We start from the raw sequence: 18,915 nt of genomic DNA, 5'->3' as shown, positions 1-18,915 counted from the left end.
GTTGATCTGTCGGTGCTAACTTCCTCCTTTTTCGAGCGCGTGTAGCATTACTGGAATGGATTCCCCTGGTCGAATTCTGCTGGCTCTGCTTCCTTTTTTGTGTTGGGGGACTCCAGCTGTGCTCTTCAGCTGGTTGGCTTCTCTCCTCCCTTCCAGGATCCCATGGAGGTAAGAAAGGAAGGAGTGGCCAACCGGCACTAGAAGTGAAGCACTGCTTCGAAGCTTCGGTCACCAGATGGGGTGTTCTTTGTTTACATTCAGAAGCTCGCTTGACAGTGTTCTGATAGTATTTCGACACACGACAGTTCCATAAAAATCGAAAAGGGGACACTTTCACATGAAAGAAACATTCATAGTGTGATAGATAATAGCAATTTGTATAGTTTAGTGACATTTACGCAAAAATCACATCTTGGTTATTTTTAGATAACTAACAACAGCGATTTTGATTATGAATTTGTTTTAAAAAATTCTAAGCTGTTGAACTACAAAAATATAAATTTTAACAAAAAATGTTATGCTTAAAGAATGAAAAATACCTTACGGCACCTTTAAAATTGTATACGTCTCTCGATGCCCTTGATAGAGTCTTCGCTACTTTTATTTTATGTTCCAAACGCCAAAATGTTTTGAATAAAATAAATTTTTTTCACATCCATATATTATTGTAACATTTTTTTAGAGGAGAGGCTTTACTGTTGCTCATTTTAAACACATCATTTTAATTTTATATATCTGAAAAATAATCTCTTTGGGCTTGCACGTATTACTTATTTGGGTTAATTAAAAATAAAATATAGTGAATGCACAGAAATTAAAGATTTGCACATGCCGGAAATGAAAAATATGAAATATGTATGGGTATTTATGCATGTGCTTGCAAACAGCATGTATCTGTCTTTAACAAAATACATAAATATTCATTAAATTATTTATAAATGTATTTGAAATGAAGAATTTTTTCATTTATAAACAACTCTGAAGAAATCTAATTATTAAATGTATCTAATTTATAATGATTATAAATGTTATCTAAATGTATAATAACCTTAATATTGAATTGTTAACACAAATTGAAATCCTGTTGACAAATACGTTATAAAACTATTTAAGACAGAATTGTTCGTATTGGAAAGCAATCTGTTCAAACGCATTGTAAAGCAAATGCTATGAGATGCGCACTTAAGAAAGTAATAAAGAGTTTTGGAATATGTATTGTTGAAATTAATGGTAAAAAAAATCTGATAAGTATAATTAAAAGAATTATTACTCTTACATTTTATAATAACTCAGTTACAAGTTTTAAATAATACTTTAAAAAAATCCTTATTTTATTCCCTTTCAGAAATGTTCAGAGAAAGTTAAAAGTACTATTTAAAGTATTTCGCTAATTTCTAATAATTCTCTAATTTAAAATGAACCGAATAGTGCAGTAATTATAAATTGACTTATATTTTTCGATTTAAGAGATGCCTCAGAAGCCAAAAAATCATGTCATATTTAAGAAAGTATTTTAGGAAGAAGCTCTATAAATAGAAAAGAAATAATGTATAATTTTAATATTAATAATACAATAAACTTTGATCTTAATTTTTGTACCTTAACCGAATAAAATCGAATTACCTTAAATTTTTTTTTTCTAATGTAATTATCGAAAACTTGTGAAAATATTTCATTCAAATTAAACCATTCTGAGAAAACTGTTCTGCGAAAAGTATAGCATTTAATTAAATTCAGAATGAAATGTTGTTTAAAAATATGTTGTTTTCATATACTTAGGACTCTGAAAAAAGAAAATATATACATTTATATGTATATTTACGACGTAATTACAAAATATTTACATCCGATCGCGTCAAAACCCATTGAACTTAATGGTAAATGACCCAACGTTTTGGTCATCACGTAGAGATCGCCGGTACTTCAGAGCAGGGTAAGGGAGAAACCTGTTTAGGGCTACTCCATCTTACTTCTTACCTCCATGCAGGATCCTGTAATAAATCCTGTAAAAAACTTTAAAATCGTTACGTCTGTAGTATGGTTTGATTTGATCAATATTTGCAGCCAGTTGTTGGCCATTTTCGGCCTTTAAATGAAACGGGGCTTCTCTTATTCTTTCGACCATGTACGGCCCTTCAAACCTGGGCTCAAACTTCGCAACTCTGTTTTCGGGTGCAGATGATAACGAGTATTTCAACTTAAGAACTTTCTGTCCCACTTTATATTCCATTTCCCTTCTATTTCTATCATAATAGACTTTTTGCTTTTGTCTTGCTATATCAGAGCTTTTAATTGCTTCGTCGATAATTTTCTGAATGTCTTTTAACTTGAATTCTTCTTCTCTCTGTTGTACAAAGAACAGCTTATCCAAAGGCGTTATGATTTTTCTTCCTAAAAATAACTCCGCGGGGGTTCTCTGCATAGTATCATGCTTTGTGGTTCTCAAGGCAAAACCTAACTCATTGACATAGCTGTCCCAGCGGTCATAAAACTTTTTCACATATCCCCTGATAATTTTTACAATATTCTTATTTACGCGTTCCGCTATATTCGACTGTGGTCTATATGGTACCATTTTTAGATGGCGTATGCCAAGTCCTGTGCACAAATTTTTAAATATACTGCTAACAAACTGTTTTCCGTTATCTGATATTACTTTTAGTGGGGCCCCGTATTTTAAAATATATTTACTTAAGAACGAATCTGCGACTATTTTAGCTGAAGCTCGTTTAAGAGGGACTATTTCTACCCAATTTTGAAAAATGGTCAACGATTGTTAATAGATATCTATTTTTATTCATTTAGTCCTAGGGTAGGGTCCAAGCAAATCTATGCTATTTCGTTTGAAAAGTGGTCTTTATGTTTTTTGCGGAAAATAAACCGCTTCACGTACCCTCTTTAGTGTTTTTCGTATTCCGAAATGTCCAGCAGATGGTAGATCGTGCAGCTCCTCTAAGATACTTAAACGTAGACTCGCTGGGATCACTGGTCTGTATTCTTGATTTTCATTTGTTACCTTTGTATAAAATAACAATTTGTGGATTATTTCGCAATGCTGTGCCCTATTGCGAATAGCCGTTAAATCCATATGCTCAAACTTTTCAGGGTCTCCCAGGTATGTGTAAGTATCTTTAAATTCTGGGTCCTTTTTTAATTCTTCCATTATCGTATCACGAGACTCAATAACTCTTGAGGTGAGACCACCCTTGATTGTGTTTCCCTCTTCATCAATTTTTTATTCGTGAAAGGGCATCGACTACGCTTTCTTTTCCCAGTGTGTGTTTTATGATTAGATTGAATTCCTGTAATTTTAAAGTCCACCGTATCAAGCGAGGCGATAATTTTTTTCCTGAATACAAGCGACCCACTGCCGCATGATCTGAGTAGACCGTTATCGGAGAACTTCCGAAGTAGACACAAAATTTCTGAACTGCTAATAAGACAGCGAGCGTTTCTCGCTCAGTAGCTGAATAGTTCCTCTGGGTAGCATTAAAGGTTTAAAAAAAAAAAAAAAAGCTATAGGTTGCCCATTTTGGGAGAGCACCGCTCCAACTGCATAATCGGATGCATCCGCTGAAATCTCTAGACCTTGTTCGCCTTCTGGGAATTTAAGGACTGGGGCATTGATTAGGGCATTTTTTAGTTGTTCAAAAGCGGTGTTCGCTTCAGCTGTCCAAGAAAATCTACTTTTCTTTCTTTTTAGCACTATAAGAGGCTCAACTCTTTTCGCAAAATCCTTTAAAAACATTCTATAATATCAACATAAGCCCAGAAATGAAGACAATTTAATTGACTTTATTTTAGAATCATCAGTCTCTATGCCCTTATTAGAAATTTTGTATCCAAGGTATCGCAATTCGTTCGCCGCGAACTTTAATTTTTTTGCGTTTATTTTGAAACCCTGAACTTCGGAGAACTCGTTAAGTATGGCAAAAACTTCTTCCAAATGTTTCAAATGTTCCTCTGATGTTTCGTTGGTAACTATGATATCGTCAAAATAAATAATTGTACTTTTACCTAAAATTGGCTTCAAGACTATGTCCATAGCTTTTCGAAACGTAGCTGGCGCTCCTGGCATTCTTAAGAAGGGAATTAAACCAAAGGGCATTCTTAAGAAGGCATAGACGCCTGATTTTGTAATAAACGCGATCTTTTGGACATCCTCCGGCTTAACGGCGATTTGGAAGTAACCTGAAATCAAATCTAGGGTTGTCATAAACTTCGTCGAACGAATTTTTCTAATTATTTCGTCAGTTATTTGTAGGGGGTACGTGGAATATTTTGTTATACTGTTCAACTTACGATAATCAACTGCAAATCTATACGCGTCCGGGTGTTCAGGCGGTAGTTCGTTCTTTTTTTTTTACACTCATGTCCCATAAATTAAGGATAATTCAGAATCACACGGAAATCGAACTCTAAAGTAAAAATTTCACCTTTAGAATTATCGCACACATCTTCAAAAATAATATGCAAATTACAAGAATCCATCAGATGATGCCGATAGTACGTCACAATGACGAGAGTTAAGAGAAGTGTATATAAGGAATGGTAGCAAAGAAGTAAAATTGTTCACAAACGTTCTGTAAGCCGTTCAATGCCACAACCGAATAGTTATGACATAGAGAACACATGTGGATGGTGTTTTTACCTGGTAGAATTATCAACCGTTTGGAATGTGGGCGTGCTCAGATGGAAGTATCCGAGGGACTTGGAATAGCCCAAAGTTTCAACTCTAGGCTTTGGCAACGATTATAGAGTGATGGAAATGTCAGTAGACATTACAGTACAGGTCGCCTCAATTTACAACGACGAATGACGACCGGAATTTGGCAGATGGAACACAGCATCAGACCTGTCTCGTCAGCTATCTTCAGACATGGGTACGAAAATTTGAAGGCAAACCGTATGCAGACGTTTGGGACAGATTGGTCTATATGCTCGCAGCCCTGTTCCGCTCACGGCAGCTCACTGTCTCTAGCGGTTGGCCTGGTGTAAAGAACATGCAATGTGGACATCATTACAGTAGGCTTATGTCATGTTTTCCGATAAGTCCAGGTTTAGCTTGCAGTCTGATTCATGTAGGACTTTCATTTGGAGAAATCCAGGTACCCGCTACCACCAAGACAACGTCACTGAACGACACCGTTACGGTGGTGCATGATTGCTTGTGTGGAGTGGAATTATTCTAGGCTCCAGAACAGACTTGCATGTTCTGATCGGAACCATGACAGACCAAATTTATCTTGACATCATTCTAGAACAACATGTACGTTTATTTTGTGGAGCCATGGGCGCAGAATGTGTGTCTATGTATGACAACGCCCATCCCCACCATGCAAACATTGTAAAAGAATGCCTTCAATCTGAGGATGTCACCTGTATAAAAAGGCCATCATTCTCACCTGACTTGAATTCGATTGAGCATGTATGGGATATGCTTGGCCGACAAATTACGGCCCATCAAGCATCTCCTACATGTGTGCCTGAACTTCGGAGAACATTGTTTGATGCGTGAAATAATCTTCCCCAAAATCAGTTCTGTAATTTGACATTCAGCATGCCTAGGCATTGTAAGGACTGTATGCCATCGTCTGGGTGACATACAATGTATTAACCATCATATCAACCATGTAATGTTAAGTTTTTGTTAGGGAGATATTTTTCTAATTGCTCTCAGGAACAAAAATCGTAGTTCTTATGAATGGTATTATATATATATATATATCTTTTTTGTTCTTAATCACTTGTTTAATAAATGAGCGTTATGAATAAATCACGTTTGTTTTGTTCTTAAACCTTTATTTGCCGGAGTTGACATTATCCTTAATTTATGGTCAAGAGTGTACAAAGGACCACCGGACTTACGTACGAAATCGTGCTTGGCACGAATATTTTGTTTTCTAGCATTTTTTTCAATATGCTTTTCAATAATTGCTTCTTTCGCTTTATCATACCTATAGAGCTTCGATCGGACTGGAGGGGCGTTACCAGTAGCTATGGAATGATTAACTACCTGACATAAACCAGGTTTGTCGTTAAACAAAGAATTAAATTTTCTTACCAGTCCTTCAATCTTCTCTTTCTCTTCAAGCTTTAGATGGTCTAAGCGCAATTCCGACATGGAAACTTCATCTTCTTCTACAGGCTCCATGTGCACCTGAAACGTAGAATTCTGAAAGTAAGATTTGCGCCTGATGCGCATAAAAAATCGACCCCAAATATGACGGACGTGAGTAAATTTTTCACGACTAGAAAATTAACTTTTGACACTTTATGATGTTGTGTGGCCCCAACTTGTCAGCAACAGTAGTAGTGACTGCTATGAACTGTAAGTTACACAAACTCGTAAGAAGGGTTTAAATCCCTTTTTATTTCACTTTAGAAATCACAGTTGCGTTCACTTGACGCTCACAAACTACGCCGACCCGGCGGTTAAACAAAATAGAAAAGTACAACTAAAAATAAATGACAAGATGAATAAATGACGAAATCACTATCTACGAGGCTCTATAATCGTAACTAACTTAACCGCGTTCTAAGATACAGCTGAGATTCAGCAAACTTACTGATTAAGAAGTTGAAAGATTCAACGAACTGCCGAAATAGGCACACAGGCTGAAACGCGCGGTTCTTAAAATTTCTACCTAGCAACCTTCACGCTCGCGATTCAAGAAGCACACTTACAATCTCGTTTCCCTTCTATTTAAACTCAATTGACTTCTGCTAAAATTTGAATACTCTGAGCGTTCTACTACGATTTACATACTCTGGCATTGGCAATTCTATGGGAAAGTAAAGGCTTGACAGGAAAGGTAGCTTAAAATAAATGTTAGTTAAAATAAATATAAACCCTACAACTTCATTTTTGATTTGTACGTGGAGTGCGGTTTTTCCCAAACATACGCACTCTTTGCTTTGGGCGGCAATTACTTTTTGTCCCATGACTTTAAACAGTCTGTAACGACGAAAATGCTTTCTAAAAAAATCTTCTGAGAGGAATGAACATTGTGCCCTTGTGTTCTAGGAGTGCAATGGTTGGTACATTATTTACCAGAATCTGTATCTGTGGCATAGCTAGATTTTGTACCACAACTGTATTTAAATACATTTCTGAGGGGTCTTCCTTCCCACTCGGTGACCGTTGCCCCTTCTCGATCACCGCTTTGCGGTTAAATTCTGGTTACTTGCCGCCTCCTTTGCTTTATTTGCACTTTTGTTATCGAAATTTTCACTTTTACCCGTCCGCCGATACGTGTTGTACTGAACTTGCGGTTTTCTTTGAGGAGTAAATCTTGAGTACTGGCCCAACTGACTTGCACGCTCTTTCTCCGAGTTTCTTCTACTTTGGAATTTCACTGCAAGCGAAAATAGAACCTCTAATGTTTGCGGATTACGCACTTCGAGGAAATCTTGCCCTAACGGTAGAAGACGCGGTAGAATTACTTCAATAAGTTTATTATCGGGCCTTTTCCCGTATAATAAATTAAAAATTTGTATTTTTCGTTAAATAAATTCCGCCAATTTGTCGAAATCCATTTGATATTTACTAAACAATTCTGATTCAAGCTTCGCACGATCTTTAACGACTGGAAATGCTTTCACTAATGCCGACTTGAAACTTTCCCAGTTATATGATTCAGATCCTGGGTTCCCCAACAAGAAATTTCCTATGCTCTTATACCAGCTGAGGGCTTGACCTTTTAAGGCTGTAGTAGCGATGATCATCTTTTGCAGCTGATTCACAGGGTGTAAGGTCAAATGTAGGTCTAATTGCTACAAAAACGTCAGAATTGAGTCCTTGCCATCAAATGTTGCTGTTGATTTCACAGATGCACGCAACGTTTCCACGAGGAATCCAAACCCTTCTACTGGATTCGTGGATGTCTGAGGGACCTGAAAGGTCGGAGGGTTCAAAGTAAACTTCCCGGATTCTAATGACATAGTCCGTTGAAAAACTTTTCGGGCGCCAAATGTGAGATTCTCACTAGTGTAAATCTCAGTTACTGTAGAAAGTGACGAATCTTAAGAACTAGTTAGCGAATAATCGCTTAAGTTCGTGTGACAAGAAACAACAAGATGGAAGGGTAACTAACCCTTTATTATTCCAATAAGATTTAACAAAGCTCCGTCTTGGAGTGTACAATAAAAGCCAACACTTGGGCTTGAACTTAAGAGACTAAGAAATAAACTAAAAGTAAGATTAACTAAAGAGATATAGCCGAAGCTATCAAGATTCTATTCGAGTTGGCTCTCTTAACTCTCTTTGACTACGAAGCTTATCAAGGGCTTGAGTACGGCCGAGCGTAGTAACAGCTTTGAGACAGAGTAGCCAAAAGGCAGACGCGCGCAAATCAGAAACTCTGATTCTTTCTAACTCAGCAAGTAGAACTTCGCGGTTAAAATACTGCTCTTCCTCATTATGTATTCAGACGTGATTCTAAAACTACGTTCTGGCCTGAAGTAGTAAGTTGAAGTTAAGAATTTGACAGGAACGGAACTTTAAATTAAAATTTAACTGTTAATAAAATTAACATAATCCTTACAACCTTTTTTGTTATAAGGTATTTCTCCCGCCTTCTTCGCATGCCCTCGTGGTGTAGTGGTTCTGCACCCTAGGCCGGTATTCCAGAGGTCATTGGTTCGATTCCCGGCGAAGGCCCTTGCTAATTTTTCATCTCGTCTGCTTCCCAAAAAATACCTAATGTCTCTACAATTTATTGAATATCATGTTCTTCGCACTTGAACTATAAAATTCAATTCAACAGCAACATCGCAAAATAATTTTAAAATGAACACACCCTTAGAATTTCCGATTCACAGACTCGCTCGCTGAAGGTAAAAATGATTTTTTTCCGTGCAGTGCTGCCATTGCTCGCATTGAAATCGTTGAGTTTGTGAATCAAAAATTCGTTGAAGTGTTACAAATTATAAGATCGATAATAAAACAAATTCCAAATCAGGGTTTCCAGATGCCCATATTCGGTAGAAGATTACGTTATTCAAAATTTGATGGCTCTAGGTATCATTGTTTTATCACAATGCGAGAAACACATATACATTTATGGAGATTCTTCATTATTTAATTTTTTTAAATATTACGCAGGGCGATAATACTTGGCGGCAAAAATTTGAAAAGTGAACCGATATTTAAAGCTTTCAATGCAAAATGCCAAAACGAAATTAATAGCCCTTCTGGGCTAACGTCCTTTGGGCTAATAAATTATCTATTATTCATTTAATAAAAAAAATACTTCAAATCTGTAAACTTCGTATAGCGAAACTAGATTTGTATTTCCCCTTATGTCAGTTAGAAATATGTACTAGCCTATTATATTCTAATAAAGTACATAATATTTTATTAATCTGAAAAGAAATTTATGGATTTTGCAATCAGTTGAGTATATTTCCCCGAGAGAAAAAACAGCGATTTCTTAAGAGATTATAACTGATGATATAACGAGAATATTTATGCAGGGTTTTACCTAAATTATTTTATGCTTATAGTGAGGAATAGCTTCAGGCAGAAGTAATGTTCTGTCAAGAACATCCTAAAATTTAATATTTTATTCATTGGTAAAACGTACACGTAATGATAAGGGAGCTTATCCAAAATATTCATAACTTACGCATACTAATAGGTCTTAAAAGTATGCGGGGATAAAAAAGAAAATTTTATGTTAAATGAATCTTCCGAATAAATCTTCCGCGCAATAATTATATCTTCCACATGAAGATTTTCATACAAGTGTAAATTCTAATTCCAAAAGCTTTTGTTCATTGCAGATATGTCTATACATTTTTCGTAATCACTGTTATGTACTACCATTACCATATTATCTATGAAACTATAATCTCTTTACATTTTCATAACTGCATGTAATTAAAATCAAACAAACACTGACGGAAATTGTGCTTTAAAAAATTTTCTTATTATCACTAAAGTATTTAATGTCTCTTACATGTTTATTTATTAAAATCAATATTATTCTTTTATTAAGAAAAGTATTGTTGCGTGCGTACGGGTTCGTTACGAAATGAATGCACAAGACCGATTAAAAATCAACAAAATTTATTATTATCACAACAAAAATGCTTAAATCTCCTCAAATGTTCGTGCAGTATTATAATATCTCACAGAAGGTATCTATCTTTTGACTACTCAAACGTTCAAGAGAACTTAATTCAAAACAACTAAAGAAAGCTAATCCGCGAATTCGCTACAGTTAACAAGAGTAGTTTTTTTAACAAACTCTTAAAACAACAACAAACTAAGTAACTACAACGAAATGAAAGGTTTTCCTCCTTTTATAAGATTTTTAAATCGCGCGCGAGAACTTTCTAGTACTTTCTCGAAATCAAAAAGAGATATTTATTTATTAAATGTTAAATGCACGCGCTCTTGTATATTCAATTTTCCGGCTTAGCTTTCTTTTAATATTCGTCACGCGCTGCACTGCGCGGGAAATAAAACCACTTAATTTACAATTCAATTAACCTTAATTATTTAAATGCCAAATTCGTAATACTGCCCCCTTCCCAAGGACTGCACGTCCCGGGCAGTACAATCCCCGGACAGGAAGCCAAACTTACAACTGTGGCATAAATGCAATAATAAGCATTACATTACAATAATAAACAACAATAAATGCAATAGCTAACTTTAAACAAATCAAATGCTAAATACAAATCAAATACAAAATATAAAAATCAAATCAACTACACATTTAGAAACAAAAAGGACCACGGTCTTACACTATTTACAATTATTTACACTACGTACTATGGCCATAGTAATTAGCTAACCTGTCGTAATGAGCGACTTTAGGTTTAGAGTTCGAAGACTTACGAATCCGAACCACGACGTCATTCAGGCTGTTTAGCACTGTGTACGGGCCATCCCAAGATGACTGTAATTTCGGACAAAGTCCTTTCCGTCGAGTCGGATTCCACAACCACACCTTGTCTCCTTTCTTGGATCTATGTCTAGTAGCTTTCGTGTTGTATCTGGACTTCACTTTCTCCGTCGCCAAATTGACTCGCTTTCGTGAGGAACGGTGCATCTCTTCAAAAAGGGCCTGGACATCTTGGATGTGTTCTTCAGGCGATGAAGGCGCATCCGTAGGGCGACCAAACAGGCGGTCACAAGGCTAACAAAGGTCTCGACCGAAGATCATTTGAGATGGAGAATAACTGGTAGTCTGGTGTTTCTTTTCGACCCTAGTATGATTTCGGCAGCTTTCTGAGCTGGGTCTTTCAGACAAGGCGTCGACATTTCCAGGTGAGGATCCCTTCTGAGGATGGATAGTCATGTCATCAGATGCTGAAAGCAGTTTGTTGTTTTGAAGTCTAAGGAAAAATTGTATTTCCTTAAAAAGTCCAGTCCGAGTATGCATGGATCTGTAATATCCGCCACATATGCCGTGTGATAGTAAGCAGCACTTCCACACACGATGTTCACGTTTATCTTCCCAGATATGTCGATCTTATCACCAGATGCAGTCTGAAGGGTAACACAGGATGACGTCCAAATAAGTTTATCTTTAAACTGTTGAGCTAAATCTCTCCGAATGATGGTAACATTAGCTCCTGTGTCAATGATCATATTGCAAGGAACTTCATCGATGTACCGATTGATGGGCAGTTCGTTACTGTTGCCACTCACTGTAGAAATCTTGAGCGCTTTAAAACAAGGTTTTTCATTCTCTGGCAACCTCCGTTCCTCCGTTCCTCGATATGGTCATTCATTTGTTTCCTCCGTCGTTGCTGGGAAATGGTCTCAATTTCCGTGCTTCGGGGTGTTCTGCAGTTCCTTCGTACGTGGCCTTCAGTTCCACAGTTCCAGCATTTTGGTTTCTTGTCACTCCTTTTTCGTCCGATGGCATTTAATTGTCTGTTCAACTCGTCTGTCCTATTTTCCGTTCTCTGGGGAGTTCTGCAGTTCCTTCGCACGTGGCCTTCCACACCGCAGTTCCAGCACTTTAGAACTGGTTTCTTTTCACTTCTGTTCTGTCTCAAGCCACTACTTGTCTGGTAAAACCATCTGTTTTATTTTCCGTACCTCGGGATGTTCTGCAGTTTCGTCGTAGGTGACCTTCACTACCACATCTCCAACACCTTAGAGCCACTTTGTTCTCGCTCCTACACCGTATCAAATCGTCGACTTGTCTGGATAAATCATCTAAACGAGCCATCAATTGGTCCACTGGCTCATGGACTCGCACAGCTCTGACTGGGTAGCGACCTCTATCAGTTGCTTGCTGAGCTGCCTCGAATTTTACGGGGTACAACAGAGCGCTTTTTATGTCTTTAACATCCACCATTCGTAGAGCTTTCTGTATTTTGCTATCTCGGATGCCATCGATAAAGTACTGCAGGGACAAGATTTCCCTTGTTTCTGTTGGGCATTCCGAAAAGGCGAGATGGGACAGCCTTTCAACATCCGTGGCGAGCTCCTGGAGTGATTCGGCGGGCTTCTGTTGACGAAATTTTAATTGAAGCCTGCTGTAGTCTTTTAAACATTTCTTGCCAAAGAGCAGCTCCAGTGCGCCGGATAGAGCTTTGAAGTCAAGTCTTTGGTTTCATGGAAGCGTTTGCAAAATATCCGCTGCGTCTGCTCTCAAAGAAGCGGCGAGATGACAGGCCTTAGTTTGGGAATCCCATCCATTCGCATCCGTAACGATAGAAAATTGTGTCCTATACACTTGCCAGGAGGTCTTCCCATCATATGTAGTTTCAGAGAGGGACGAGCAGGCATTGGTAAAATGTAAAACCGTCCGAATTGCTCCCTGCCGTCGCTACGAATTTCTTTAAAGTATCCAGTTCTTTGGCAACTGCAGAGACTCTTTCATCAATCTGTTGTTCGATTTGTTGTTGGACAGCAGAAACCTTTTCTTCAATTTCTCCAACTCTATTTTCAACCATGTCCACTCTGTTTTCCATAGCCTCATATTTGCTTTCTACTATGAAGTAATTTCCCTTTTCATTTCTTCTTGACCTGCTTCAATCGTTTCTTGACTAGCTTGAAAGGCTTTCATTTCTTCCTTAACAGATTCCTGGCCCAATTTCATTTCTTCCTTAACGGATTCCTGGCCCAATTTCATTTCTTCCTTAACGGATTCCTGGCCCAATTTCATTTCTTCCTTAACAGAGTTGAATGCCCCCAGCAAATGCAGTCATCCTTTGCCTGAATTGTTCTTCCATCGCTCTTCAAATTGGCATTCAAGATCCCACTTCTGACACCAAAAATTGTTGCGTGCGTACGGGTTCCCTACGAAATGAATGGACAAGACCGATGAAAAATCAACAAAATTTATTATTATCACAACAAAAATGCTTAAATCTCCTCAGATATTCGTGCAGTATTATAATATCTCACAGAAGGTATCTTTTGACTACTCAAACGTTCAAGAGAACTTAATTCAAAACAGCTAAAGAAAGCTAATCCGCGAAATCGCTACAGTCAACAAGAGCAGTTTTCTAAACAAACTCTTAAAACAACAACAAACTAAGTAACTACAACGAAATGAGAGGTTTTCCTCCTTTTATAAGATTTTTAAATCGCGCGCCAGAACTTTCTAGTACTTTCTCGAAATCAAAATGAGATATTTATTTATTAAATGTTAAATGCACGCGCTCTTGTATATTCAATTTTCCGGCTTAGCTTTCTTTTAATATTCGTCACGCGTTGCAATGCGCGGGAAATAAAACCATTTAATTTACAATTCAACTAACGTTAATTATTTAAATGCCAAATTCGTAACAGTATATATCTGTGTTATTAAAAATAATGGCTAAGAAAAAAGTAAAGGTGAATCAGTGAGTGATCTTTCGAGTTTTTTCTTCCAACATTTAGGAGCACCTATATCATGCCATAGTTTGAGCAATATTCATGAATGTTGCTTGCTCAAACTATGGCTAAAGATTTTCCAAGTTTAACTAAGCTAAAGATTTTCCCTTCACTAATTTTTCATAAAATGGAGCAGGATCACATGGTTTCTTCACTATTAAAATATGTATTTGAGACGAATGGGAAAAATTGTAGAGACTTTAGGTATTTTTTGAAAGTAGGAGAAATGAAAAATGAGCAATGCCCTCGCCGGGACTCGAAACCACGGACCTCTCGAATTCACGTCGAGCGTGCTGACCTCTACACCACGAAGGCTTGCTAAGAAGGCGGGATAAATACCTTATAAAATTAATTAATTTAACTTTTTACCACTGAAAGAAACTGGAGGTAATTAATTTTCGAACTCACTGATTAGTGTTTCATTTTCCCTCCCATATCAGTCAAGTGGAGTTTTAGAGGGCGTTTAGGTGATGTTATAGCTATTCTAATTGTCATAGTCATAAAGCGTAAATGTTATTAGCGTCTTTCACATCTGTGGAACAAGGTTTTAAACCGTAGCCAATCACAAAAAGTCAAACTGCGCATGCGTAAATATGTAGCTGATTCTGCAAGTTATCGATTGATTTTTATCAGTTCGTATTTCCTTCATTCTGATTGGTCGATTTTATATCAGATTTTTATCAAGGTTGACAAAGTAATAGGTTTGCTCATTTAGCTTTGTTTACATTGACTCCAGACACTTTTCCGCATGGACATTTTAAAAATTAATTAAATTAATTAATTACAAGATTCGTGTTCATTCGGCTGTGACGTCACTGAAATTTGCGTTAGTCACTCTTATGCTGTAATTAGTTCTGTTGAGATATTTTATGCTTTTTTTATTGGAAATATGAAAATGCGAACATTTGAAGTTTTTCTCGAGTATTGTTTGTTATGTAGAATAAGTCTTAATCGCAAACATCTTCCCCAGTAATTTATTATTTTATTAAAAACCTTCTAAACTTTGTTGCCGAACATTTTGCAGTTAGTATAAGTACCCATTTTATGTTTGATCTTAACTGGATACTCTCATTTCACAGGAATTGGAAATATATGGATTATATAACATTTAAATGTTGAAATAGAAGCAATTCAAATTAAAGTTAGTTATTCTGCACTTAATTATCTGTCTGAAATTTAAAGGTGCACCAACGTGTCCCTAATGTTTGGAATATAATTTGTCTGAGATTCAAATTTACTTATGTAGACCCCCTTTTTTTGGCTGGAGCACTTCTGCGGAATGTTGCTATTTATAAGTGTCACAAATAATGTATTAGTAGAGAAATGTAGCATATTTCAAATTGTATTCTGATTTCAAAGATGGCTAAAAAATGCTAACTGTTTATTACTTTTTAGTTTTTTTGAAGCATACGAAACAATATTTCCTTATCATCTTAATGAGCCAAATTGTTTCACAACTTGTGGGGGCTTGGTGAAAAAAAAAGGACGTTGCTATGAAAGAAAATGCATCCTAGAGCATTGGCTCCCGGAAATATTCGAAATGCTAGAAGGTATGAAATTAGAGAATCTCATAGATATAGAAAAATTCGTTATAGAAGGTGAACTGTAAGCGGTGGTTTTGAGAAACGTTTAACTAAGTACGGATTTATTTTATAAACCTCTGCGAGGTCCATTAATTTTTGAGTCTTTCATTTAATTATCTGGGTCTATTTTCGTGCGGAGGAGAGAAATATACGTTAGTCTCTCTATCGGGACGTTGAAGGAAAAACGTACTTTTCTGGTCGAAGAGTGTGTTACACCCCTTTTTTCAAACCAATTGGAAGCACGGTGAAGTTAAAATTATAAACTTCACCGTGCTTCCAATTGGTTTGAAAAAAGGGATGTAACACATTCTTCGACCAGTGTAAGATCATGTAAGAAGCTGATGTGTTAAAAGTCAGTTTTAATTAATAATAAGCATTTGTAGCCAAGATATTGTCTAACAAAAGTGAAAAAAAGGAGCACAAAGAAAGGAGAGTACAATTTGGAGACTGCGCACTGACGTTATATTGGAGCTTTGACGCTATCAGGAGGAATTAACTACGGGAAAAAGTACGAAGGAACGAGAAAAGTAGAGTGCTATTATGAATTGTGTTTAATTTGTCTTCGACGGAAGTGTTGTATTCCAATTCATCCAGATTTTAGAGGAGCCTGTTTCTGAAGTGTCTTTGTGGATTCTAACTTGAGATAATTCTGGAGTTAATTTTCTGATTGTAACGAGATGAGTGACGACCATTGCGTAATGTTCCCATTTACAAGACATTCCATTTACATCCATGAAAAGCCTACCCCAGACTGATATTTAGTGAATGAAAAGGACAGATTTACTACTGCAAGAAAAAAGAACTTTCAAGATTGTTATATTGTGAAGGTGGTCCACTGCTAAGAGAAAGGATAAAATTAAGGAGCATTCATCAAGCACTATTTGTACTCTTGCTTAGAATGGAGTGTTTCAACGGGTTATCCCCTACCAATCGTATTACTTTGTAGCGTTGCGCGCCTCCAACTTGCACGCAACCAAGAGGTGACTGTGAAAACTGGATAAAAGACAGAGTCTTTAAGTCCCTTTTTATTCAACGTAATAAATTGCAAGTGCGTGCTCTTGACGCTCACAAACTGCGCCAACTCGGCGGTCAAATAAAAATAATAACCTGAAAAGAAATTAAAGACAAGACTCTAACTACGAGGCTCTCTAAAAGTAACTAACTCACCGCGTTTTACAATACCGCTGCTAATTCAGCAAACTTGAAGATCGATCACTTGAACGATTAACACTACTTCCAGGCAAGCACACAGGCCGAAACGCGGGGTTATCAATTTCTGGCCAACTACCTCCGCGCTCGTGAAGTAAGAATATCACACCTCGAACTCGTTTCCTTTCTATTTAAATCAGAATACTTCCGCTGATAATTTGAATCCTTGCGCGTTCTACTAAAATTTACATACTCTGGCATTGGCAGTTCCAGGGGAAAGTAAGGCTTGACGAAAAAGATAGTTTAAACTTAAAATAAATAATAGTTAAAATAAATATAAACCCTACATTTGCCGCTTCCAGAATTTGGAAAACTTGGAAGCAGGTACTACAAACGACCTGTTGTAAGTTTCTATAATTCTGAACTAACTGTCGACAACCTCGTTTACACAAAAAAATCTTATGTAACAAATTGTATACTAAAATTCTGTGTATACTTATAACTTTCTCTTCTTACAGCAACTTTTCCTGGACTTCATCAATCAATCTTGGTCTTTTCCTTCCAGCATCTGGAAGGAATAAGTATCAGTGTCTTTCTAAATACATTATAATTTACACTTTCTTGACACAATAAATTTTTGTTTTTAAACGATTCTTTTTCCTTAGTTATTGCTTAATTCACATTCATTCAATTTTTCAAGCATTAATTTAACTTTACCCTGGCTCTCCACCATGTGTGGTGTCAAACGGGAATATTCGTGTTTTAGTCTTACAACACTTTTCCTAACCACCATGATTTGTTAGAATTCAACGACCAAATAGACACACCTTACTCGACATTCTACAACTCAATGAGCTACTTTAACATTCTTAAAAATTCAAGTGTAGGTGGAGAACCCTACAAAACACATTCATTCTAACTTCCCCCTCATTCATCTTTAGACATGCAGGCTTTCCCTCTAAAGCATGACTTTATCTACAATTTAATACTTAAATTTTGACTTCATTGCTTTTGAGCATTTACTTTTAGCATCTAAAATTTTATGCTTCTAGACTAAATTCTACTTTTACATAACATTCAAGTATTTACGTACATTTACAAAATTTTAATATATATAATTTTTACAATTTACCATACAATGAATAAGAGAAAATAAATTTTTACTTTACTCATTCTTCGCCAAGCTGGCGGCACTGAAACTAAAATTCTTATTAATACAAGAATACGAAGTTATTTTTATCTTCGGCCAAATTTTGGCTTTAACATAACAGAATTAGTCTTTCGACCAACAGAAACTGCTTGTTCTTAGATTTTATACTTAAAGAAAATAATACTTTTGCCTTAGCTAAATAAAGTAAAACAAAACTAAGTCTCAACCGAGACATATTGACTTTCGTCAAAACATAGAACTTCGTACTTATACGAGTTCTATGTTTTGACGTATAAACTTCGTACATAACATTTCGGAACAAAAGAGAAAAAAAAAATTATAGAAGGTTTTTAACTTATCTTTGAGTTTTCGATGCTTGAAACTCCGTCACTCTTTTTGGCAATATTGGTCCCAAGTTAGAGGTTTCATGGAGGTCAATCTTCTCCTTACTGACCTCCGAGTGTCGTCCACATTAGTTTTTCTTTTGCGTCCTCTACATGCTGGCCTCTTGGCGGAGTAATCGTCTGGATGTTGGCATTTCCGTTTTTCCCTGGGACGGCTGGTCTTGACGTCCTCCGGTCTGGAGTCCTTCTTGAATTTCTTCTGTTCCTGATATTTTTGTTGCTCCTGGTGCCGTTTCAGTTTCCGGAACGGCGGCCTTGCTGGCACCTGACTCTGCGGCCGTGTGCGCGTCCTCCTTGATGTATAATTTCTCCTGCGATCCGTTGTAGGTGGTGTTTTGCTCTTTACCACGGTTTCTTTACGCGGTGCATCTGTATTCTTGTTTTTCTTAAACGCTGGAGTTTGAAAGTTATTTTTTCTTTTTGATATCGACGTCCGGGTTGTAGAAGGGCTAGGTCTCTCTTCAGTTCTCTGCTTCTTGGGTGGTGGAATAGTTGTTGTTATTTCTGGACCTTCTACTTCGTTTAGACTTGAGTCCTGAAAGAAACTTTTAAGGATTTTAAAATCATTTGGATTATAGTATTTTTTCACCTGGTCGGGACTTGCTTTACAGATTTCCCCTCTCTCGTTCTTAAGATATAATACTACTCCTTTGATTTCCTGAATTACATAGGGACCTTCAAATTTTGGAGCTAGCTTTGCCGTAAAATTGTCTGGGGCACTTGATAAAGAAAATTTCCGCTTCAATACTTTATCCCCAACTTTAAAATCTGCTTCACGGC

General features: G+C 36.8%; 1 non-coding gene across 1 annotated transcript; it reads right to left on the bottom strand.

The window, feature by feature from the left end:
- Positions 1-14,090: 14,090 nt before the first annotated feature.
- Positions 14,091-14,164, bottom strand: TRNAS-UGA (transfer RNA serine (anticodon UGA)). The gene has a single exon. It is a non-coding gene; the product is annotated as a tRNA-Ser (tRNA).
- Between the last annotated feature and the right edge of the window lie 4,751 nt (positions 14,165-18,915).

Source organism: Stegodyphus dumicola, chromosome 1 (assembly GCF_044657685.1).
Source record: "Stegodyphus dumicola isolate Sdum_Otavi_A_Nest chromosome 1, ASM4465768v1".
NCBI lineage: Eukaryota > Metazoa > Arthropoda > Arachnida > Araneae > Eresidae > Stegodyphus > Stegodyphus dumicola.
This window is presented reverse-complemented; position numbering and strand designations above follow the sequence as displayed.